This window comes from Dipodomys ordii, unplaced genomic scaffold, assembly GCF_000151885.1.
Source record: "Dipodomys ordii isolate 6190 unplaced genomic scaffold, Dord_2.0 Scaffold106, whole genome shotgun sequence".
NCBI classification, from domain to species: domain Eukaryota; kingdom Metazoa; phylum Chordata; class Mammalia; order Rodentia; family Heteromyidae; genus Dipodomys; species Dipodomys ordii.
Window position 1 is genome coordinate 6,259,628 of NW_012267322.1, and position 26,284 is coordinate 6,285,911.

General features: G+C 40.2%; 1 long non-coding RNA gene across 1 annotated transcript in view; it reads right to left on the minus strand.

Annotated features, from left to right (window-relative positions):
- LOC105994433 overlaps positions 1-21,164 on the minus strand; it is a 34,622-nt gene extending 13,458 nt beyond the window's left edge. Inside the window, exons 1-3 of the long non-coding RNA XR_001175501.1 lie at positions 21,078-21,164; positions 15,321-15,452; positions 3,384-3,572 (exon numbers count right to left, since the gene is read on the minus strand). This is a non-coding gene — a long non-coding RNA (uncharacterized LOC105994433). The remainder of the gene's footprint in view (positions 1-3,383; positions 3,573-15,320; positions 15,453-21,077) is intronic.
- Positions 21,165-26,284: the final 5,120 nt, after the last annotated feature.

Genomic DNA, 26,284 nt, shown 5'->3' on the forward strand with positions numbered 1-26,284 from the left:
TCTTCAGATTGTTAGCACAGGTGACAGCAGGTAAGGGAAGAGAATTAGCAAAGAGGGTCTAAAGGAGAGTTTATCAAATAAACTACTCGTTTTTTCTTTTTTCAAGTAAAAACTGTTTAAAAGTAAGAAATCATAATCAATTACAATAAACAATTTAAAAATGGACACCAGAAAATGGGAAGCAAAAGAACCTTATGCAATTATCTTGCAACTCTCTCTTCACAAGAACTAATGATTGGCAAAGGAATTAGGCTAGTCATGCTTCAAAGAACATCAGTTGAAATATGAGGTTCACAAGTACTTTGAATGTGGCCTAAGAATGCCAGCCACACATCTCTCAACAGCAAGCTGGGATAGTAGAGTTTCCGTGCCTTGCTTCCATGGTATGCAGTATTTCGTAAGTTTACATCCCCAGGAAGTAATGTTTGCAAATTCAAGCCGTGCACTTTCCATATTACTTAGATGACATAAACAAATTAAAATAAGGCCAACCTAAGCCAGTTGTGTTTATCAACCTGATCCCCTCTGAAAACGAGAAGTGAAGGCAAATACCCTTTAATACTATTTATTAGTGGAGTAATATAATACATTTTGACAAGTTGAACAGTTTTAACAGGCGGCTGTTAAGGTCTCTACAGAGGCTGCTTGGAATGAAAACAGGAATGAGAGACAGCTCTATAACTGGGTTTTAAGAGCAGCTCAGCCATCAGCTATATCCTCAGCAAGTACTTTTATCCAGTTAATTTACCGAGTGAATCCCTCAGGGTCTCCAGCCGTCTACCCCTGTAGCTCATTAGAGCCAATATCCAACTTTTCTCACTGTAGCACTGAATGCATGGATGCTTAAAATGTAATTAAACTTAAAACAAACAAGATCTTTTATTCCCTGACAGTCCTGCTATTTTTAAATTGACAAAGGCACGAACTTATATGGGATTATTTAGAAAGCATTATACATTTCAGCCACTTACGGCAAGACATTTGCCCAACTGTTCACCCTGCATGCAATTAGAAATCTAAATACTCGGGCAACGGGTTTCTACTGGGAATTAAACTTGCAGATCTCTTACAAACGAGTAATGTGGTAAGACTTGCTGTCCAATGAGGTGTCTTATTGAAATATCCCAGGCCGTTGCGTTTGTCACAGCTGTCCTCACAGCCGCTCACACTCTCAGTGTACAGCTTTCATGACGAAAATAGAAATTTGTGTCCTAAGTACTGTTACATTACTAATGCTAAATATTTAATTCCCTAGGGTTCCAATTATGGTTGAGCACTGGCAACACTGATTCCACTTTTTAATAACAACTGTAAAAGCAATTTGAGCATTTTTCAATTAATTAAATACATAGTGAACGAGTAACCTCTTGTCATTTTACCCTCCAGGACCTAAGCTAATTGGTGTAGAATAAAATGTTTTGAAATTAACTGATTCTGGTCTATACACTATTACACTATTAAGTTACGGTTTGCAAAATGAAATTTGTCTTTGAATAGCTACATTCCACCTAGTCCTGGGTGGGAGCCAGTACCTGTGTGTTAAGTACTTAATGGGCCTCCAGTTGGGGCCAAGGTGAAAGTCCAGAGCTTTCCCTACGCAGCAGCCAGCATCAATCACACTGGACGGGCACCGTTCACCGATAAAGGGAACAGACTTCAACATCTCACGTTCCTCCAATTGCATGACATGTGTTTACAGCAGAGCTGAAATGTTTGGAAAGCTTGCTCAAAAAAAAAGAGAAAAACAGAAACAAAAAGCAACCTCCCTCCAATCTTTTATCATATTTATATAGAAAAGCCCAAATACGAATTTTGAGATGCTTTTCTTCACAACAGAAAGTTGCGAATCAAATGCCTGGGCAGGGCCTCACTTTTCCAGTTTCCCCTTTCAGCACGGACCAGCCGCGTCATGAGCATACTGCAGGGTGGCATCTGGGCCGAAAAAGATGAGTCATAAGAGCAGAGCCACATTTCAAAGGAGCCTTCTTCTGAAGTGCCCTGAAATGAGATTAGAGCCATCTCCTTTAGAAAAGCAGCACTGACAGGTGCTCGTCCAGTGCCTGTCCTTGATTGGCCATAATCAAAAAGCCATGCTTGGAAAGGGAAAGCTCTGGGCAGCTGTCTGTCTAACAGAGATGATCCCTAAACAGGCTGCACTGAATTAGGTGACTCGGTAGAGGGAAGGAGACACAGAAAGTGAAATTAATCACTCTGGGAGAGAGGGGAGAAGAATAAGGAAAATGTAATCATTTCCATACCAATCTTTAGGGTTTAAATCTTTAATATTTCTAAGATTACAGTAACATCTTTGAGAAATGAATCTTAATTACAGGATTAACGTGGTAGCACCAGTCAGTTAATATACATACATCAGCCTAGATTTCCCACTCTTCTTAAAACTAAACTGGATAATAAAGATGTTTTAAATTCTGGGGTAGAGTCAACTTCTTGGGATCATCAGCAAATACATTTACTGCATTCTCACAAAATGAAAAGAAAAATACAAGTTGGTAGAAGGTTTATTTAAATATTAACCTATATAGAATGTAGCATCTTAATAGACCATCAACAACACTGGCTTAATATGCTCTATTATTAACAGTTCTTTTATATTGAGATGTTTCTTTAATGAAACAAATGTCAAATGCAGACATTATTAGAGCACTAAGATGTTTGGGCTCTTTTTCCTTGTTCTCATCACCCAGTTCCCATTCCTGTCAACTTTAGCTAGGAGAGTCATTTAACAATTCTTAAACAATTACCCAGAGAATTTGTAAATGACATAGCAAATCAAGTTATACAAATTATTCTTGCCAAAAACATTTTTCCAGCCCAAATAATAGCTGTATTTTAAAATCTAAAAATAAAAATGAAGTTTCACTTTCAATACAAGTGCTACAGATTTTCCTTGTATTAAGAATTAGATTAGAATTCATTTCTGAACACTTGGGTACCTAGTTTTAGAAAGTAATAATTTCATTATCTTATTACTAATATATAGCCAAGGCTGGGGTATGGTGGTACAGCAGTATAACTTGGAAGCAGAGACGAGGTAAAGTGGAGCCTGGACTCATAATTAATAAGACCTTGTTTCAAAAATGAAGCAAAACAAAACAATATAGCTAAAACAAAGCTAAACAAAATACTATCTAGTTCTCTAAAAACACTGGACCATTAACTACAGCAATAATTAAAGCCACTATTTAGTCCAGTGACTCCAAACTATTGTACCCACCTGGCCAGCTACAGTGGGTCCTCAGATCCCACAAAGTTAGGGAGATATCTCCCCTGAGAATCACACACCCAGGATCAAGTTTCCCACCCTTCCCTGTCTGCCACGTGCTCCAACCCACAGTCAGAGCTAAGTCTTCCTTGTTACTCACCATTAAGTGTGTAGGACTGGCTGGACAACTCCACTCCACTGGAATTAAGTGTAGACAGGCAGGTGATCAGGACCCAAACCAGAGAGTGCTAACAGTGATGTGACCTTGGACAAGTCATTTGAAGCCTGGGCACCTCTGGACTCCTGGCTCTCACACCTTGGAAAATATCATTCCTGTGTAGTTGAGGACCTGAAGAGAAGGAACACTGATAATGTGGGAGGAACAGGCAACAGAAAAATAGAAGACCCCAGGGCCTCCAGTCTAAGGCTCACCTGCCTCAGACTGAATGCCATCACATTCAACAAAGCCATTCTCCCTTTTACTGTGCTAAAAACCTAGAAAAAGGCACATTATGCACCTATGGATATGCACAATATGATAGCACAATAAAAGGAACAGTTAGAATCATTAACACCATGGTATCATACTGGACAGGCATTGCAGAATAAAGGCATTAGCCTCAAAGAACATGTTCAATGAGGCCATTAGAGGCTGGAGAAGTAGCTCAGTGGTAGAGTACTTGTTTGCCTTGTATGTGCAAAGCCCTGGCTTCCATCCCAAGGACTGAAAAAAGAAAACAGAGAGGGAAGAGGACATTATCACAGTACAGAACTCACTTAATAAACTACAAATTTAAAGCCAGGCCTGTTTTCAACCTAATTTTTATTCCAGGGTGTGTTCAACTAGCTAAGCAGGTCCAAGAAGAGGCCCAAGGACCACAGCTCCTCTCTCCTGGTTAGAATCTGCCTCATCAAAGCTCTGGAATGCCTGGAGGACCAGAAGGGAGTTGTTAGGACAGAGCTCCCTGTCTTACCACCCAATTGATAAGATGCACAGAGCCCACACACTAGCCAGTAAGGCTTTTGCGAGCACACACCACTGCGGTCTGTAGGGAGTGGCCTCTGGCGGTCTTGCTTACACTGGTTAGGCTGGATCTTACACAGTTCCACCCCTGCTCTCCAAGTATGAAGAGTACAGAGGCAGCAATGGGGAAGAGAGGGAGAAGCACAGGTAGTGCCGGTTAGAAACACAGCCGGCAGTCATCGAGGAAAAGCAGTCAAGAAATGCCTACTAGAACTAAAAGAAAACAAAAGTCCTTTAGTGAGAACAAAGTCCAATCCTTACTGTTTACCATGAGTTATAATCAGAGCTAAATGAGACTCTTTATATTGTTTTTAAGAGGTAAAAAAGACACAAACAGTTAACTTTAATTCCTAGATCCTGGCTATCTGGAATAGCCCACTCCCCGGGGGTTCCAGATTATGGTGGTTTTACTGTAGCTAGATAGTTTTATAGTTAATGTACTGTGGTATAAATAAATATAGCTTAGCCTAAGCGTCTCCACTGAAAATATGTAGGCCATAAAATGACATATAAAATAGGTCAATAACTGAAACCATGGTAAATGACTCAAGCATAAAAGTACGTAACATTAGAATGAACTAAGATGTATTTGTCCTCTTCAAAATTATAATAAATTGATTCAAAATAGACTTTCAAAATGAAAAAGCTAAATGTGCCAAGTAAAATGGTAAGAAAATAAATAAAACTGTGAACTTATATAGAGGCTGGAGGAAACCCAAACTTAGCTGATGTATCTGTGTGATGATCAATTAATTATACACTAGTCTGGCCTGGCTTGTCAAAAAGAGGTAGCAGATGCTCAGTACAGCATCACTGAACTACAATGTAGTTGAAAGATAGTTTGGATGTCAGATAAGTCAGAGCTGAGAGTCATCAGAGGCACTGTCTGCTTTCCTTGGGGATGTTAGGGATCTAAAACATGGTAGACAGTATGAAATTGTCATAACACTAATGCACACACCGACTGCATCTGGGGGCGATGGCTTCTGGCTGTCTCACGTTGAGTGGCTTTTGGCACACCTGAGGACACTCACTCTGAATAGGGCCAGGCAGCAGCAAAGTCAGAGACCCAGACTCCCAGCACCTACCAGAGCTTCCCTACTAGGTTGTGCCTTTCTATCAGGCTGACAAAGGATGTCCTGGTGTTGCTTTGGAGGAACTGGGAGGAGGAGGGGGGGGGGGAAGGAGGTCAATGTGTGGTAAGTGAGCCTCCCTATCCTCCTTCACTTAAGTCAGGCCTTAGTGCCTTTTCTGTCTTGAATCTTAATTTGCATAGCAGCACTGGAGGTTGAATTTGGAGTATCCCCCATAGGCACATACGCGTGTTGGAGGCCTCATCCCCACAGTGGGAGTGCTGGGAGCTAGTAGAGCCTTTACGAGGTGAGGTCTAGTGGGAGGTGTCATATCATCTGGGTGTGTTCTCCAGCCTCTCCTTTATTTCCCAGCCAGAAGGAGCATGAAGGCTTTGCTCTGTGTTCCCTACCACAAGGTACTGTTTCACCACAGACCCCAAACAGCAACAGGTCATGGACTGCAACCTCCAGAGCTGTTAGCCAGTCCTGTTCACTCACAGATCGTCTCTAGTATTCACTATAGTCACAGAGAGCTGACTAACATAGCTAGCTACTTGGTCTGGACATTCTGTAGAGTAGATCAGATCATCATATAAGTTGGTGCACTTGTTTTTGGTGCCCCCTGTCTTGATTTATGCATTGCTATACTGTCTGCCCTCTACAAACTAATAGATATTAGTAGCCTTGCATTTCCTCATAGCTAGCAGTGTACCATAGACATGGCATCCTCTCTCTATCCTCGCTCAAGCCTCACTTCATTTTACAAGCAGCCAACCTCTCATCTCCAGGTTAAAAACACAGGCAAGGCACTGCTGATGACACGGAGCCACTTTATGGCTCATTTAGTCCTCAAATGATGTCATTCTAATAATCTCCTAGTCTCATGGCCCCACATTACAGATTTCACACGTGCAGGGTGCTTGGGAGGTGCCACTTGCCTGTCCCTCACCTCCTCTGAGGACATTCAGGCCTCTGCAGCTAAGTGCATCTTGGGACAGACCAGTCACTGTTAACGTTCGTTAGGGGAGAAAAGTTCTAGGGAGTTTGGAATTCAAAATATAAATGTAGAGCAGCCTGACAGTTAAGAGGCAGGGTAGAATTCTTTGGAATCAAGTCTGTAGCCTGTCTGTTAGTAGTGCTGCAACATTTCTGGAGAAAGGGATGTCACTGGAACACAGTTGCACCACTCCTGATCTATGGCTGCTTTTGTAATACAGCAACCAGGTAGCTGCAAGAGACTGCCTGCTCTAGAAAGATAATTTACAGCAAAAGTTGGCCAGCTTCTGCTCTGGAGTGTCTCCTGAGGAGGCTAGCATTGCCAGCAAAGCGGCCTCCATCTGGGAGCATCCCCTACCCCACCCTCAGATGTTGATGTGCTGACTTAAGTCTTTTAATGATTCTGAGGGTCTGAGACATGTGCCTCTTTCCATGTGTGAAGAGTCTCAAAAAGAAGCATGCTGGCTGTGTGGAACTCAGTGGTAGAGTATGCTCAGCATGAGCAAAAGTCTAGGTTCTATCCTTAGCATCAAAAAAAAATTTTTTTAAGAAAAAGCACTAAGGAACATGTAGAGAGAGAGGGGGAGAGAGGGTCCTGGAGAGAGAAGCAGTGGAAGAAGTGCAGACACAGAGGTGACAGTGCAGTGTCCTCTTTAGCAACTGGAGAGGAGGCTGCAGATGGAGAGGAAAGTGGACAATGCCACCTCCACCCGTGGGTGGTAAGGGCTCTGTCAATGGCACTGAGACTGAAATGTGTCAGGCACGGGGTGCTAGGATGGGATGGAACTGGCAGCAGGAGTGAAGTCGTGGGGAGTGGGGTGAAACTTGACCATGCACTGCAGACGGTTTCTGGCCACCTCGTGGATCACTGTATAAATGGTATGGCCTATCTGATTTCCTCTCAGCCCCATGCTGCTTCCATTTGCAGTGGAGGTCCAACCACTGCTTTGTCCATACTCTGCTTTGTTTCTGATTTCTAATCTGCTGTGGTGTTAGTCAGCTCACTGTCACTACAACAAAGTGCGAGAGATAATGAGGTTCTAAGGAGAAAAGGCTCACTTTGGCTCACAATTGGAGGGGTTCTGGTCCATGATCCGTTGGCCCCTGGTCTGAGCCTGCATAGAGGCTACACTCACTTCACGGTGGGAGGGCATGGTGGACTAACCTACACAAGCCAGGGGGCTGGCAGAGAGGGAGACACCCTCGGGTCCCACGGCCCTTTTGAGGGCACATCCCTAGTTAATGGCCTCGGTGCTTCCTCCTAGCCCCACCTCCTGGATGCTCCAGCACCTCCCATGGCACCTCTGCAGGCACCAACCCTTTCACACAGATAGGTCTTTGGAGGACATGCAAGATGTGTCCAATTTCTGTTTTGTTGTTATAGTATTTTAGTCACAAACTGACTTTTAAAAATGTTTGTAGATTTCTAGTTTCCAGCCTAGCACACAGAGTTTAGAAGCTGCCCTTCCATCCTACCAAGTAAAAACCTGAGCAGATTCAAAACACTAATGAATTTCCTTAAATCTGCAAAATGAGACCACAGGGAGAGACAGACAGGTAAGTGGTACAGAAATCAACCTAGCAGACACTGCTGAGGGAAACCCTGAGCTGCAGTGACCTATGTCATGAGTACAAATCTGACAGGTGACATCTCAGGACAGTCTCGTCACTGGAGCTCTTCTACATTTTGCCCAGGTTCATCTCCTAGAGTTTTACTGGGCTATCACAATGAATCTGGAGAAAACTCTCCATATAAGATTTTGAAATATGCCAGAACATTTTAGTTCATCTGATCAAGAGAAACTACACAGAGCTAAACTGATGGGGCTTTATCACCTTTCCACTTACCTGAAGGAAGCCAAACCCCAACTGTGGGCCTCTCTTGACTTCCACATAACCATGGGTGAGGATCCAGCCTCTGTCCCTCTATTCAGCTTCTTCATCGGTGGGGATGAGTCTGAAGTTCATGGTCCTGAAATGCTGCATTCATATGGAGTGCATCCCTCTCCCCACACCTGACCATCACACTGTTCCTTCAAGCTCAGCTAGCTGGAAAAATTCACAAAGCTACGAAATGGGCAAGAACAGTTTGGTTAAAGGTAGATCAGAACCATATTCAAATGTGGCAAGGATGTTGGAATTACCAGACTGGAAACTTAAAACGACAAGGACTGTTATGACTTGGATGGTTTTAACCCTTCCCCAACTTGTGTTGGCAACTTCCTCCTCCGTGCAACTGTGTCTGGAGGCAGATGCCGATGGGAAGGTGTCACAAATGCTGCAGCGACAGAATGGGTTCTTCTGCCATATGAGTACCCAGTACCATATCCAGCACTGTCATCTTAGACTGTCAGCCTCTGAACCATAAGAATCAACTTCTTTCTCTTCCTCTTAACTGGGTCAGTTCATAGTTTTCTATTACAGCAACACAAACCATCTAAGACAATCACTAAAACTTTAACAATTCTAATGGATAAAGTAGGTAGCACATGAGGACAGAGACAGGATAATTCTTTAAAAAAAAAAAAAAAAAAGAATGAAAAATTCCAGGTGCCGGTGGCTCACACCTGTAATCCTAGCTACTCAGGAGACTGAGATCTGAGGATCACAGTTCAAAGCCAGCCCAGGCAGGAAAGTCAGTGACACTCTGGTCTCCAATTAACCACCAGAAAACCGGAAGTGGCGCTGTGGCTCAAGAGGTAGAGCACTACCCTTGAGCTGAAGAGCTGAGGAACAGCGCCCAGGCCCAGAGTTCAGGCCCCACAACTGACACACACACCAAAAAAAAAAAAAAAGACTGAAAAATAAATGAATGCTTGGGACCAAAGTCATTGTACAGAAATGAAAGGTGCCTGGGATTGGTGGATTACACTGAGGATAGAACTACGTACCTGGATATCTAAAAGAAACTGCCAAAACTGAAGTAGAGATAAAAATGGCTGAAAAACAAAACAAAAATCAGACCAGAATACCCCAGAACTGTGGGACAGCTAAGAGATGTAAGGCACATACAAGGAGTGCAGCAGGGCGAGAAGAAACAGAGCAGGGAACAGAAAAATACCTGAAGCCACAGTGGAGAATCTCCCAAAATCAATGTCAGATCCCAAGCCACACACCCAAGAAGCTCAGAGACCACCACACAGGATAAACACTAAATAAACCAGCAAAAAACCCATACCAAAGCATATCATAGTGAAATTACAAAGACCGTAAGAACTCAAAGATAAAAATCCAGCAAGAAGCCAGAAGACAAAACATCCTATAGAAAAAATAAAAATAGGAATTATCTTCTCAGAAACTATGTAGGCAAGGAAAAAATGGATTAAAATTTCACTGGATGCTGGTGCCTCACACCTGTAATCCTAGCTACTCAGGGGACTGAGATCTGGAGATCATGGCCAAACTGGGCAGAAGTCTGTGAGACTCCTATGTCCAATTAAGCGTAAACACAAACAATAAAAGCCAAAAGTAAAGTCAGTCAATCTTAAGTGGTAGAGCACTAGCCTTGAGCAAAAAAGCTCAGGGACAATGCCCAAGCCTGGAGGTCAAGCCCAATAATAATGATGATGATGATAATGGGGCTGGGAATGTGACTTAGTGGTAGAGTGCTTGCCTAGCATGCATGAAGCCCTGCGTTCGCTTCCTCAGTACCACATAAACAGAAAAGGCTGGAAGTGCTATACTGTGGCTCAAGTGGTAAGAGTGCTAGCCTTGAGCAAAAGAAGCTCAGGGACAGTGCCCAGGCCCCAAGTTCAAGCCCCAGGACTGGAAAAAAAATTAATAATAATAATACAATGCTAAAGGTGAAAAATTTACCAGCTTAGGATTCTATATCCTTCAAAATTATCTTTCAAAAGTAAAGGAGAAGGCCTTCTCAGAGGCCCACTCTGAACAGTCTCACTATTTCCTTTCACTTTTAAATAAACTTATTCTATTTATCTTAAAAAAGAAAATGCAAAGGAGAAATAGAGACTTTCTCAAACAAAAATAGGCAACCCATAGACTGACCTTATGAGAAACGTTAAAATTCTTCCGAGAAAAGAAAAATTACATGGGACAAATATTTGGTTCTACATTTTTAAAAGGAATATTACAGAGGAATAAATGAAAGTAAAAGTCCTTATTCTTTCTCTTTATTTCTTCTTTTTAGAGGTGCATACTAGGGTTTCAATTCAAGGCTTCTTATTTGCTAGGCTGGCATCCATATGCCCGAGTCACTCTCCTGGTTCTGATTGTTTCAGGGTTTTGGGTTGTTGTTGGATATAGTATCTCGCCTCCTGCATGGGTATGCATGGATGAGAGCTACCACAGGCATATGCTACCTGCGACGCTCTCAGTTGAGAAGGGAGTCAGGGAGGTCTAGGAAGGAATTTCAGAGGAATTCTTTTTCTTTCGTCCTTCATATACTTCTGAATCCCCTCTTTAAACAGACATTGTCCAAAAATATTAACCAGTTTGTCTTGAGACTTACCATACATACCATTACAGTTGTATCATGGACAAAAATAGTAAAAATGATGAAAATGCATTTTCTTGAGAAATTCACTCCTTGACTGGTAAAAGTAGTGCAGCAGTATGAAAGAACAGATTGTGAGCTCCCAGCATCTGGGATATTCCACAAGTAGCTCAGACCAACATCTGGACTTACTGAGTAGACCCTTGCCTCCATTCCTGTCCCTCCTGGGTTCTCTCTCCAAACATCACCATTACCACCTTATCCATGCGCCCTCAGGATGCCTTTGGAGATTGCTTTGCTCTTCTCTGAACAGAATCTGTCACTAAGTCCATTTCTTTCTAGCCCTTGAATATCTGTTATTCATTTTGGCACATCTTACCCTGTCACCTTTCCTAGACTTACAAAAACCTAACCGGTTTCTCAACATGAACCCTCCCTGCCTTCAATGCACTCTCCTTGATGGGCAAATGGATAGTTTTAAAGCAGGCCTGATCAGGTGAACACTTTGCAAGATGAAGTCCAAGCTCTTCAGCTAGGTACATGCAGCTCCCTCCTCACCCCCTCCCCACCCTGCCTGCCCTCCTCTTTTTTCCAGCTCCAAATACTCACCTTGCATTCCTTCCAAGATGGACCTCTCAGAGGCTCCCAACCTTGCCATGCTCCCCTGGCCTGGAGTCTTTTCCCCTTCCCCCAGGGCTTAACCCAATGACCCCTTCCCTTCTCGTCCAGGAAGCAGTCCTTGACCTCCCCCACTCTTTAGGAGGCTGGGCCAAGGATTGTACCTCTGAGCTTCCTGGTGCCTGCTGAAATGGTCTATTTACAGCTGTCTCTACAGGAGATGCTAAGCATCAGCACAGAAAGGGAGAAGACTACCTGCTGATTACCATTTTACCTCCTGGCTCCATTATGCAGAATCAGAAGATGACATTGTCAAAGTTAATTTTCTGGACTTTTATCATAAAATGAGAACATAGTAGGTATGCACAAACAACAATGGACAAATAAAACATTATATTGACTGAAATTCAGTTCTGAGATAAATACATTCAGGCCTGCTACTTGTACCCACATTTACATTTGGTGTCACCAATGTGACTACAAATTAGCGACTAGCCAGTGGACATTTATTCTTGATGGTCACACAGTTAGCATGACAGAGAATGGGCCCTTAGGCCTAGAGGTGAGGCTCAGTGGTATCCAGCCAGCCTAGCAAATGCAAAGCCCTGAGTTGAAATTCCAGAACCCCAAAAGCAAAAAATGAAAGAAACAAAACTAAAACATGGGACTGTGGGCCAAACACGTGCAGACAGACTTTTCTGAAGCTGAGATGGGGTCTCTCTAGCTGACAGCATTGGCTCTGAAGTTAAGGTCAAGTTTAAACCCTCCTTGTCACTTACCAAAGAGGAAACATTCACCTTCCTGGGACTCTGCTTCTTCATCTGAGAAACAAGTGCCCAGTTTAAAAGCCCACAAGTAGGAATGGTCTGTCTGCTATTTTTATGCACTGAGTTTGAAGGAGGCTTGAATAAGAGGGGTCCCAGAAAAAATAAAATAGTCTACCAGTATACTAAATATACTGTCGTATATTTATACGTAAAGTTGAAAGATGGCAAATAGGTTAAAGTAATTTAGCAATAGGCTGTTCTAAAAACATTCTGTGGCCAAAATATACATAAACAATTACCGACAAAATTATAAAGTCTCTGGTGTTCTGAAAGAATACACAGAGCCTACAGCAATCACTTCAGAGTCAGGAAGTCTACTGCTACCCAACCTATGATTTACACTATTTGTAAGTTTTAAAAAAAAATGGTCTAAAATTGCACTGTTTTCTTTCCTTTTCTTTTTTTTTTTAACTGCTACATAAACAGTATGACAAGATGATTCCACAGTGCTTTGTCATTATATACACTGAGAATTTTTAAGACACTGGCTTAATGCAGCCCTGTTATAAAACAGTTCATTTTGACTTCATAGTAGGGTGTGTAGCTGAAGATATGGGAATCTAAATACTCACATACAAAGTCACGAAAATCTTAACTTTCATATCTTTTATAATACACGGATTAAATCTGTGATTGATATAAATCACAAGAAAACTTGTAGGAATTCCTTTGGTTTTCCAAATTTTTGTCAGTAGGTCAAGGCAACCTCAGAGTCCTTAAAATGGGATGCACATTAGCAAGGGCTCTTAGTTCTCTCTTGTTACCTGTATTCTTGTAGGACAGTGTGCAGCAATATTTGCATTTTCATCACTTGCTCAAAGAAATTTCTTAGTGAAGCCACCAGCACTGTATTTAACCTTGTGAATATGGTATTTTAATCTATGCATGATCTTAGTTTTTAGTTCCAACATTATTCCAAAAGGGCTTAAGTTCTTTTAGTACTGAAGTTCTCCTATTTAACAACAAAAAAACAAAACCCTAAATAAATGAAAAAGTATTATAGTCTTACAGATTGGGCCTATAAGATACCAGAAATGTATCTTATTATTCCAAAATACCTTATTGCTTTTTATCTTATATAAAAAGGAGCAGAATAGGTTGAATCTCACAACCTAAAGGACTTCCAAAACCTACTTTCATGAGAAAGTACTCAGCTGATTTTCATTCAAACCCACAGATTTATTGTTAGTTAATTAATTACCTTGCAGAGCTGCAGATCAAGCTCAGGGCCTCTCACATGGTAGGCAAACATCCTACTACTGCATAGAGTTACACTTCTGGCCCACAAACCCATATAATTAAATTCATAGATTACTTTTATTTTTTTTTGTCAGTTGTGGGGCCTGAACTCTGGGCCTGGGCGCTGTCCCTAAGCACTTCAGTTCAAGGCTAGCGCTCTACCACCTGAGCCACAGCACCACTTCCAGCTTTTTCTGCTTATGTGGTGCTGAGGAATGGAACCCAGGGCCTCATGCATGCAAGACAAGCACTCTACCACTGAGCCACCTTCCCAGCCTCACAGATTACTTTTTTAAAAGAAGAATGCCTCATTTTAGGGGCCATGTATAGCAAAAGGATATTATGTTTTTTATTTCTTTTTTAAGGGCCATGTATAAGAAAAATAAATGTTTTGTTTCTTTTTTCCTAGAAAGTGCTTATATGTTGGATTAAATGAGCATTTTCTATAGCAACAATGAAATAAGCACAGTGCAAATGTTATAATTCTACAAAGAAAAGTTTTCAGGGCGAGGTTCATACACAAATTCCCAGCCATGTAGGAAGGAAAGATTGGGTAGACTGTGGGTTGAGGCCAACCAGTACAAAAAGTTAGCTAGACTTCATCTCAATCAACCAAGTGCATTGGCCTATAGCTATAATCCCAACTACAGGGTTCAAGATCACTCTAGGAGAAAAGTGTAAGATCTTAGCTGAAAAATAACTAAAGTAAAAAAAGCGTTGGGGATATGGCTTAAGTGGGCGAGTATATGCCTAGCAAATACAAAAGCCAGAATTCAAACACTAGTAATTCCAGAAAGAGAGAAAAGGGAAGAAAGAAAGGAAAGGAAAAAGAAGAAGAAAGAAAAGAAAGGAAAAGGAAAAACACAGAAAAGGAAAAGTTAGCTCACACTAAATCCTAGCTACGAGAGGATAAAACTGTGACAATCATCACAATTCAAGACCAGGTTGGGCAGTAAAGCCCCCTACACTCTGTCTCAACAAGCTCGACATGGTGGCACATGGCTATGATCCCAGAAACAGGTGAAGCCTAAAATAGACAGATCATAGTTCAGGTGCATGCCAGGCTGGAACTGAGATCCTATCCTGAAAACAACCAATGAAAATCAGGGCTAGAGGCATGCTCAGCAGTAGAGCACCAGTGTAGTGAACAACAGCTTGTGTTCAAACTCTGCTACTGCCAAAAAATAAAAAACAAATAAAATAGAAAAAAAAAGAAAAATTTCAGCAAGATGGTAGTGACAAAAGCTAGAGACTACTGGCTCAGAAATGATCACAATACAGGGTTTGTTTGTTTTTTTCCTTACAGTGAATCTCAAGTCTATTAAACTTGGAAAACTGGCCTCATATTTCCTCAAGTAACCTAACAGCTTCATAGTAGAATATTGCTGCCTGTATTTGTTTACATAATTATTGATCACTAAGAAGTAGTCTTTTCAACAGTGCTTCGCTAAAGTAACAAAAATCCAGATTCTGAAAATTATTTTCTTATATCTGACTATTAATGACTCAAGATAGTCTGCATATTTAAAATCATAAGCAGAGCTGGAGGTGTGGGTCCAACCGAGGTCCAACCCCTCAGCACTGTAATGAAAGAAACAGAAACTGAACATTTAAAATCAGAACCAAATCTAGGTAATACAAAATGCACTGCAAAGTGTAGTGTTCTGCCCTCCATGTTACCCTCTACCTTTAATCAATTCTAGTCTTAAAAAGAAATACTCCATGTAATTAACACATGACCCATAATTTCTCTCCTGGGCATTTGTCCCAGGAAAATGAAAACTTGGGATTCACAAAAATGTGCTTCATGAGTGTTTATAGCCGTTTTATTTGTAATAGTCGAAACTTAGTGCTGACTACTAACCTGCTCCAGGTGAGTCTCCAGAAGACAGTGAGGCACAAAAGCATCCAATGCCAGGTTGTTTGCAATGACTCCAGTTATGGAACAGTCCACAGGGAAAATCAGAGATGGAGCAAGGAGGAATACTGGCTAGGGCTGCGGAGAGTACATGAGACTGGGAAAGTAAGCATGTGAAGGAGGGCAGCAGGAGGCTTCCCCTGGTGATGGAAATTCTCCCCCTCTAAACCTAGTCCTTTCAAAGTTAAATCCCTCTCTACATTTTTACAATTTGATTGCCTGGGAACCCGCTACTAAAATTAGGGCTAAATTGTAATGGTTATTATTAGCTTAGGTTTATCATTTCGTATTTGACCTGGGCTTTAACTTTTCATCCTACTCAAATGAATTCAATTACTTGCATTTCTTTTGTTGTAAATTGGTCCAAAGTTACCTTAGAAGTAAGTACGGGTCAAATAATAAATATATTTTTTGAAGAAAAAAAAAAACCTTAGGCCTTGACAGTAAACAATACATTACAAAATGTTATACTTTGTAAAGCAGGTTAGCCCAAGGATCTCTGTTATTCTGTACAACTGCATGTGAATTTATACTTATTTCAAAACATAAAATGTAATTTAAAATAAAACTTCAAAAGAGTAATATTGTAGCCTACTAAATTTTCTTTGCAATACTGAGACCTAAACTCCACAACTCACCAGGGCACTTGGATTCTTTGTAAGAACTGTGAAAGTAGATGATGTATGAAGTGGGCTGCTCACCCAATGACTCCTAGCAGTTTTTGTAAACATCTCAGGCATCTGTGAGTCTCCCCAGTTCCCACTAGGGGCAACCTCTGGCCAGACAAACACCTTTCAGAGTTCACATCATAAGGCGGGAAGTCTGACCTTTTCTGGACTGCTACAAAGAATTCCCCAATGACCAGGGAGTCAATCACCTCCTGGTCCACCCAGGTAGGACCTCTTCAGGAGACCAGGATGTCAGCCTTCATGTGAATGTGCTTTCTTACACAGCAAAGGCTCTGCCAGTTACAAGAACTTTTTCTACTATCTGCATTGCTTTAAATCATTTGTTCCAGGAGGAAATACTCTATTCCAAGGGGATCAAAAAATATACATAGACACTTGTCTAGTCTTTTTCTTCCAAAAATGTAATAGATCATATTAGAAAGTGATTTTTACCCACTTTAATGACATCTGATTACTAAAATACTTATATGATAGATTTCAAAGTCCTCTTTTCCAAGATTAACTCTAATGCATTAATATGCACTAAATAAAAACATTTTAGAAAAAAAGAGTAAGCATATAAAATGTATTTGTTTTCTTATGCTGGGGTTAGAGACAAAAATGCTCAGCGGTAGTCTGTAACATCACACATTTTCAATAAAGTTGGTGCTGGAGAGGGGTTTGGCCTGCTGCGTGACAACTGGGGCCTTTAATTGGAAACATACTGTAGTCCATAAATGGGGACAATTGGTTTTCCACATCCTCTGTATCTAGTCTAAAACAGATCACAGGAAATGTCAAAGACCAATGGCGGAATCTAAGAGAGCAAAGCATCCTTTAGTAGTCACAGTTAGTCACCTCCACTCCTATCTGCACTGCTCTGACTGGGCTCCCATGCACTACTTACAAATGCTACCTCTAAGAGCCTTCAAATAACTTAGCAGTGGAGAGGATAGTTCCTAGCTGCCTACTATAAAACATTACACACCAAGACTCCAATGAGAGCAACTGAACACTTGCAAACGCTGAAGGCTGCCATCTACACAAACTACCCAACTACCCACTCAAAATGGAGATACAATTCTGCAACTACCTCAGGTTACATGGAAAATAGAATTATATGCTAATTTGTTCCTATATTAAGTTATCATAGAAGTTCAGACGAAGCACAGTAAAATGAATTCTGGAAAAAAATTAACTAAATAGATTGGTATGTACCGTATCAGAGTAAACTGTTTATCTTAATAGATATAAATACTAGAGGATTTTTAAAGCAGAGTACATTCTCTTTTTCAAAACTAAATGCTTTAACCAACCCCGGGCAATGACTTACATGATTTAAAAATATTTTATATAAATAATTGTTCCCTAAAGGAGAACGGAGGCAGGCTCATTTTTTTCAAGTGGAGGAAAAAAATAGATATGGGCATAGCATCCAAAACTAATTTCCTCAGAAAAGCTTCATTTAATCTATGTATTTCTTAAATTTAATCCACATAAATAGTTCTGCCTGTACTGTAAAATGAACACTCAGCTTCTTTGATAATAACTTATTTTCTATTTCACTCCAGAATAAGCTAATAAACAACTAAGTGTTTTGTTTAATGAAGACTTTTCTGGAGAAAATATGCTTGCTTTTAAAAATCAAAATCAATATGTTACATTGTCTTTTTTGTTCTGGAAGGCAGAAGTAATTCTGTGGATACTCCATTGCTTTTTTAAAAAGTATAAATAAAATTAATGGTTGGGAAATTTGGCCTTTGACAGAAAAAGGGACCCAGGGAAGCCGATGATGGAAGAGTGGCATCACAGGTAGTCACAAAGCAGCCAGATCGGTACAGGACACAACAAAGACAAGGGGCTGAGAGCATCTGTCTCCGGCCCTTAGGCAAATTCCCAGGAAAAAACAAGAAAGCAATAATTTTGCATTCTAGAACCTAGCTTCGTCTCATTAAGAGGTATTTATAGTTTCTATTTTATTTCACCATTTCCAATACCACGCAGTAAGAGCTAGCTAGCAGTCACAGAGTCAGAGTCATCTGGATTTCCATGAAATCATAACTCACTTTTCATTTCTACAGGGTTTACCTATTGATTGTAATGATTTAATAACTACTAGTTACCATAAAATGAGTTAGGTTCCCACGGAACATCAATTTGACATCTTGTTCAAATACTTACTTTTCAGCTATCCACTACCAGCACTATTTTACTTGATTTTCTCCTCACCAGGTCAGATATAGAGACACTAATACAGATGTAAAACCTTCAGACACCTTCATATGTAAATATACAGGTATCTAAAAGACTGAGAATTACATTAAAAGGACGAGAAAAGGTCTGACAAAAACGAAAACATGAAGAGTCCTGATAAAAATCAGGACTTAAGTAAATTAATCTTCATTCCCAGTGAAAGCAATCTGATATGCAGAGACTGAGGGTTAGTCTACCATAAAATATGGCACATTAAATACTACAATAACCCACTTGAAATGTCTTAATATAATTATGTTGTCATCTATAAATGATTGTACGTATAATTATATTTTAGTATTCATTACCATGGTTCCAATGCAAAATATATTGAAACTGTAAAAGATACTGAGCCAAGTTGGGATAACATCAAACAAATTAGTAGCTATTCTATGACTAAAACTGAGGCTCAAAATCTTTAAACACAAGACATTTGGACCATGGTTATCACAGGTGACAGTCATTCCTGCTGGCTTGCTTATATTCCTGATGGTATTCCCCCAGCTAGCTGAGAAGAATAAGAATCTTCTTACACCCAGCTAAAAGGAAAGTCTTTACCATGCCCCTTGAAAAAGCTCATTTTCACATTACTCAGGCTTCATTATGCTAAATCAATATTCGTTTAGTCACTAGGGTTATTGACATATTTTAAAATAAAAGTATACCCTTCAGCTACTGCACTCATTACAGGTAATTTGTCTTGTCAGAGAGCAGGGAATATTACCCTAGTCTTTCAGGGGCTGACAGCCCATGGAAATACCTCCCCATGGTTACAACTGTAAATAATTTTAAGGTAAAATATTGAAAAATCAATGACTGTTTCCTGCAATCTGTCACAAACAAATCAATCATAATCTGCACTGCCAGAGAGTATGATTTGAGGGAGATGGGAGCAGATGTAATTCTTGGCTGGAATCTCTCATTTCAAAATCACTTCACATAATGGTGTCATCATTTAAACACTTAACAGTCTAAGCGACTGCCACTGTAACGTGGTGTTGGACACAGCCACAGGAAGAGGAGGAGAAAATGCCACCGCCATTATGTTAACAAACATTTCATTTCAATGGCTGGAGCATTAGTAAATTTGCTTGCAAACAGTTTTACCTGCCCCTTTCACAGTCCTAAATTAATCAAGGCTGATTTTCTGTGTTCTGATGCCTAGGAAATAGCCCACGACCCAAATTATACTCTCTAAAGCACATGTGCCTTTTAATTTAAAAGCCCATTATAGAGAATAAAATTTGGAATTAACAAATAAGACATTTGGGTTACAGCATATTGATAATTCTATGTAACAATGATGAAATAGTGTCATTCATGCCAAGATCATATCTTTATGACTTAAAAGTAGGTTTAAAGGTCTGTTGCTGATGTTTCATTTTATAGTTTTCTATTGATAAATACTGTTCTCAACTTTCTAATATTGTAGTATATTCTAAAATAACTGGTAAACACTTGTCATTTTAAAAAACTGAATTCCATACACAGGCCATACCATAGACTGCTATTTTAAAAGTCGGAGTAATAATAACCCAAATATACCAAGTGTAAAGTCTTGATCAAGGTCATGATATTAAATTGTTTCACAATGTAAACTGCTTTCCAAATAACCACTTGAATATCAGCATTTTTCCTAGGCTACATTTTAATGGCTTCTCTAGCTCCTTACACCTTCTATAGAGGGAAGAGTAAAAGAATCTGAAATGGATATATTTTTCTTTTCTAAAGATTAACCCCAAACACTGTTTGATGTAAAGTCCTTTCTAAAGAGCTGTGTGTTTAAATGGAGCCCAGTTCCTTTCATGGAAGAAATCAACTTGAACTATCACATTTCTTACCAATTGCCTCCTTGTATAATTAGACACCATGAAGCCCTTTATTGTAATAGTAATATTCTTCCCTAGATATAGGTCAGGGGTAGATAATTTTAATGACTAGAAAATTCCTGCATATCATTTGCTTTAAAAGGAAAACAAATAGATACAAATACTATTATACAATTTAAGCCTGTGTAAACATTCTTAGACAAGTAATCAGTTCTGATTTAGAACAATTTCTAATTTACCCTACATCATCAAGTGGTAACACGACATCAGAGCATAAACCTCTGATAGACACAAACAGGATCCCAATTTTTCATCAAGAAGCTTAGATTTTGTTAATACCAATAGTTTTAAAATGAAAACACATAGTAAATTATCAAAGACAACATGCAGAATAAAATAGAGCTCTCAATTCCCTGTGAGTCTTTGCAACAGCAGAGTAAGGAGTAAGCCAACCTAGAGAGCGGAAGAGGAAAGCACTGCCTACAACCTAGAACTGCAGGAAAATTGGAAAGGGACCCCAGGTCTGAAGTAGGAAAAGAATCCACGGTAGTGTCCCCAGCTCTAGTGAACTTGTACTAGCTCACCCCAGGCTTGGCCTAAAGAACTTGCCAGCAGAGCCTTGGGAACAAGCTGCCAACCAGCAAGTCTTGCACTCAGAGCCTAGACAACCCCCAGATAAATACCACAAAGAGCAAAGAGGTAAATGAGGACAGTTCCACATGCTAAATACATGACCATCAACCACCAAGTGAAATGTCATCTACCAGAGCTGTGCAGGACACTACCTTCTCAGAAAGAAGCTATTTTAAGGGCGCTGAGCACGCCGAAATGATATTTCTCAGCTCTCGCAATACAGCCCACAACCCCAGTGACACCGGCTCCGAAACTCAGCAGAGGAAGTCAAGATAATTTACATACCCAAATTTAAAGAAACTGCTATCTACTGGACATACCTTGTATGTAGGAAAGGTTTGAGATTACACAGAAAAGTATTCTTGCAAAAGAGATATTATTAACTCCAGGTCCTCAGAATCTTCTCCTCCCAAGAAGCCAGTACGAGAGGCTCCATTAACTGCGGAAGCTTGAAGAGAAAAAACAGCAATAGTTAGGGTCATCTCTCCTCACTTCCTTCCTTCAAGCAATTACAATTTAATTACCAATACTTCAATTGATTTTATTCCTGTATGATACATTTCTCAAAAAGCACACTCTTCAGCTATTTCCACTAAGGAACATTTAGTAGAACCTTCTCAATTAATCAAGCATAACCCATTACTACTGAAAGGATGTTTCTCCGTAATCTCAGAACAGTGGCAGACACCCCTCCATCTATTTCCTATAAAAGGAATTGCATTTTACTACATTTGTGTACCTTTCGTGTAATGAAATATGAATCTTAACAGATCTGGCCAAAAACAGATATGAAATTGGACAAATGTGCACATAGATTTTTCCTTTATCCTTAGAAGGTAAAAGCCCCCAATACCTGTGTGTTTTAATTTCAACAACTATAGATAGATAGATAGATAGATAGATAGATAGATAGATAGATAGATATAGATATAGATATAGATGCTTTAAAAGCAAAACATACAACTAAGCTTAAAGGTAAACAAAAAGAAGCCAGGTTGCTGGTTGCTGAACATTTTCTTCCTGTCTGTATCACACGTGTATTCTAACTTGTGTATACTTTCCTAGATGAAGCCCATGTTTGTGAGCCACAATTATTGCATAGGGACACAACAATGGATGATTACTTCACATCACAGTCCAAACCACTTCCATGCCTTTGAAAGTATTTTCAAGAAGCATGCGTTTTGTTAAAGGCTACGTGACTGAAGTTGCTTCAGTAAAATGAGCCTCTTTCATCAGAAAATAATCATTATTACTTAATAAAATGCCCTGCATCACTAATCTAGCTTCTTGCTCTGCCTACTAAATATACTCTTCAAAATAATTCTAACAGCTTTTCTCCTCCACCTACATTTATAGCCATATTTTTCTTTGTTTTTCTTATCTTTACGTAGTTGTACAAAGGACTTGCCATTTAATGGAGCAGTTTATGAATATAATGAATCTTGATCAATGTCACCCCTTTCAACATTCTTACCCATTCGTCCCAACCTAACCCTTCTCTCACTTTTCAAAATTTTGTAGGATATCCCCACTTTCTCCTCTTCATTCTTACAACACCCCTCTTTTTTTTTTTTTTTTTACAAGAAATGGCAAGATGAGGACAGACCTATCTACTCTTTGCCATTTAGAGTTTGGAACCCATGACTGGAGCTGATACCTCCACTAAATGTATTCTTACAAGAATTACATAATTAAAAATTGTGATTTTCCATAAAAAGATTATTTCCTTTAAATAATAGTTCTACTTATATAAACTATCGCAATCTAGGTTTGAGTTTTACAGTGTGTTTCTAAATCTCACTGATAACATTAAATTATTCCATGCAATTCCAAGATGAAAAATAAAATTAAATTATTTGATGGCATTCCATGAATCAAAGAAAATTATTCACTCCCCTCTTATTTACTGCATTAATAGAGTTTTAATCATCAGAGGTCCCCAGTAACATACTCCGTATTCTACACTTGGCCCTGTTACCCTTTACCTACCTATGCTTGGGTGAAGCCAGCAGACACTGTGTGAGGCTATCCCACACTCAAGTAGAGCATGGCTTGAAGATGAGCCTTAGCCGTGCAAGGGCAGATTTCCGCCATGTGAAGGAAGCCCTCTGCTCCGGAGAGAAGTTAGCTGGAAACATGAGGCTCACTTAGTACCTGCCAGAACCACAGTAAACCAGGAATTCTTTGGGGATATTAGATATGACTATCTAATCTAATTTTCTCCAAGGTATCACTCTGTATTACGGCAAATAAACAAATGAAAGCTGTATCAAGGTGCAGAATATCATTAGCCCGAGAAAAAGCTAGAAAAATGGATTACATAAATGACAACTGTAGGAGAAAATTATATTCTCTTCTCCTGAACAAATGTTAAGTGCATCCTCACTAATAAAGGCTTAAACTCAAACTACATTAGAAAATACTGTTTTTCAATTTTGAAGGGTCTAAGTTAATTTGACAAGCTAAATTGGTGTTTAGGTATACCACCGCCATAAAAACACTGTACATTTATGCAGAAATAAGTTACCAGGATCATACCTCAGATTAAAGCTGTGATACTGTCCAAATAAGGGGAAAAAAGAAGTATTAGATTTTATATGTGCTCAGGGCGCACCAGCTGCTGTTCCCTTAAGAAAAAGTATTCACCAACAAACAGCTAAAGACGAAAACAGTATTTAAATACACAAGCCAATGCAATGTAGAAATGGGGGAGAAAGAGACAAAGATATTGAGATACTACCTCTCAAAATCGACTGTGCTATTTCAGAATTTAAAACAGTATTCCAAAATATGACACTGTGTTCATAATCTATTTTAAACAACATGTTTAATTCAGTCAGGATTACACGATTTCATTTACTCCCATCTAAGCATCTAAAGAACAGTTCAATTTTTCCTCAGATTTCTAGAATGTGTAAACATACCGAGAAATATGTGGTGTTATTAATTAAAAACAGATGACACCTAATTAGTTCTTGCCTCATTCCATGTCTTAAAACACGATATATCAAATTTAAAAATAATTCATGGACAATAGCATAAGCTTGGAGATTGTAACTGCCAGAGGGAGGAAGAAATTGATGGTGGAGGGGAGGTTGAGAGATAGTAATCATCTTAAAATTAACGCTCTTGTTTTAGTTTCAGCAAACAAATCTAAATAAGTCTTCCTTTGATTTTAGTTTACCATGTAATTCTAACCAGCTAATTATCCTTGGAGTCAAGAATGAGCTGGGACTCTACTCTCCACCTGGCTTTTCTCATCATATGGCTATGGTCTCCTTCACTTTCATTTCCTTTTTCTACAATGGGGTTTAATATTAAAGGAAAACACATGCTCATACTGATGGACAGGCAGCATCCAGGAGCTACAAAGAGAAGGAGGACTGGTAATGTGACACTTATGTTAAAGGTGCTGGGTTAGCCAAGGGTGACAGCCTCCATACCATCCCTCATGCCACTGATTTTGCATTCAGATACTCTAAATGAAGCACAGCAGTATTATTTTAGTGATTGCCCAGGTTATGTTTCAGCTTCTTCAACTCATCCCCTAGCTTCATTTGCTCAGTGAACTCAAATTTGCATAACACTATTTTGGAAGAAAAGTTTTTGTGTATTTCTAGACATAAAAATGAAGTATTTCATAATCTTCAGAGCCAGGTACTTGATATAAAAAAGAAATTGTTTTGGATTACTGAGACATTCTAGAGACTATTATTTCTTTCGTTAAAAAAATCAAGTGGTATAAATTTCTTGTACATTTACCTTTCCATTATGTTCCTGATCCTGCACATTAAGCATGTTCTTTCTCTACAAATTTATTCTGAAACACTAATACACATTTGCTTCATAAGAGGCTGTTCTGCTTTTTCTGCTTTTCTTTGGAAATTAGAAACCCTCATTCCACAAAGGTAAAGTACAAAGAAAGCCGACACAAGGTACTGCCAAAAAGCCACAAGTACATGCCAGAGCACTTAACAGTAAACTACCATTTCTCTGTAAAACTTCTGCTGCCAAGCTGCTCCCAAAATCTGGAAGCTTGGAGACAGGTTTCAAGTGCAATTAAATTCTCCCAAAGTAAAACTGTACGAAAATATGCCACCCTTCTTCTGTCTCCATTTATAGACAACATTTTCTCAGGATCTTAATTAAGATAACGATGCACACCTGTGTCAACATTCTCTGGCAAGACAGCCTTATCAATCATAATCCTTTAAGTACACTGAAAACAGCAAAGCGATATGAAGGAAGCAATCTGTTGCCTTTCTTGGGGTTGGCGCTGTCTCTCTCCCACAAGGAAGATGAGATCTCTAAAATACAGGCAGACCTACTTTTATGAGCCTTTAAAGTTTTAACTGTAAACAGCTATTACACTAAATAAACAGGAGTCACCTCCTCTGCACTTGATTGAAACAATGACAACTGTGCTTGTCTAAAACTTGAAGGGCAAGCCCCTTGGCCCTTGTCTTGGCCGTACAATTTGTGGATCGTATTCAAAAGCTCTGCTTAAGAGTTGTGCGTATCTGGATTCTGCAGACATGACAAACCAATAAAGCCTTAGGAAGTTTTAAAACGAAGTTTAGTGGCTCTACATGAAAAGCAATCAGAGCAGACCTATTCCTGGTGCAAGTTAACATGTTTAGGGAAAAAAATAATACAAAACACAATAGGGAGGGAAAAAAATTCTTCATAACCTGGGATGAGTGGGAGACAGATCCCACCTCTGCGTTTCAGCGACCAGACCGCTAACAAGTAAACAAGTTCCCAAACGCAAGGGCTGCTGAATAGAACGGTGAAAGCGAGGTTGGGGGGGGGGGGCAGACGTCACCACTATCCAGACAGAAAGCTAAAACCATGGTGTTCACCCGCAAAAACGTGAAAGCGTCTGTAATAAAAAAAACGGAGACACCCCGCCAAGATGCGATCTGAATTCCGCCTGCCAGCCAACGATCAGCCCTGGGGTCTCACACATTCAGCGCGAGTCTATCTCAGACGCCCGGGCGGCCCTGGCCAATCGAGCAGCCCAGCCATCAATGTGCAAATAAAGCAGAAAATAGAGACATCCTCAAGAAATGAGCCTTGGATTTGACGTAGAGCGAAGGTGACAACCAGAGCCACAGACACACAAACTCTAAACGCTCCAACGTCTCGCAGGCGTCTCTCCGGTCCTGGCCACAGATAAAACCTTAAGACAAATGAAAAAGGAAGGAAGGCAGGAAGGAAAAGCAGAAGAAAAGGAAGGAGGAAGGCGAGGGCGGAGGGCGCGCGGGGCGGCGGGGGAGGAACGGCCTGCGGCCCAGGCCGGCGGATTACGCAACCAGGCTTGTCTGCGCCACGGATTCGGATTCTCGCGGCACAAACCTCCGTGGCCCGGTTTCAGAAGTCTCCAGTCCTGGACCAGAGCCGAGGGGGGAAGCGGGGAAGGACTCGCGTGGCCGGAAGGGACACGCCCCCCGCCCGGGGGCCGTGACCCCCGGAGAGGCGGGGCCCGGTCCCGTCCGCCGCGCTCCGGCCCGCACTGAGCGAG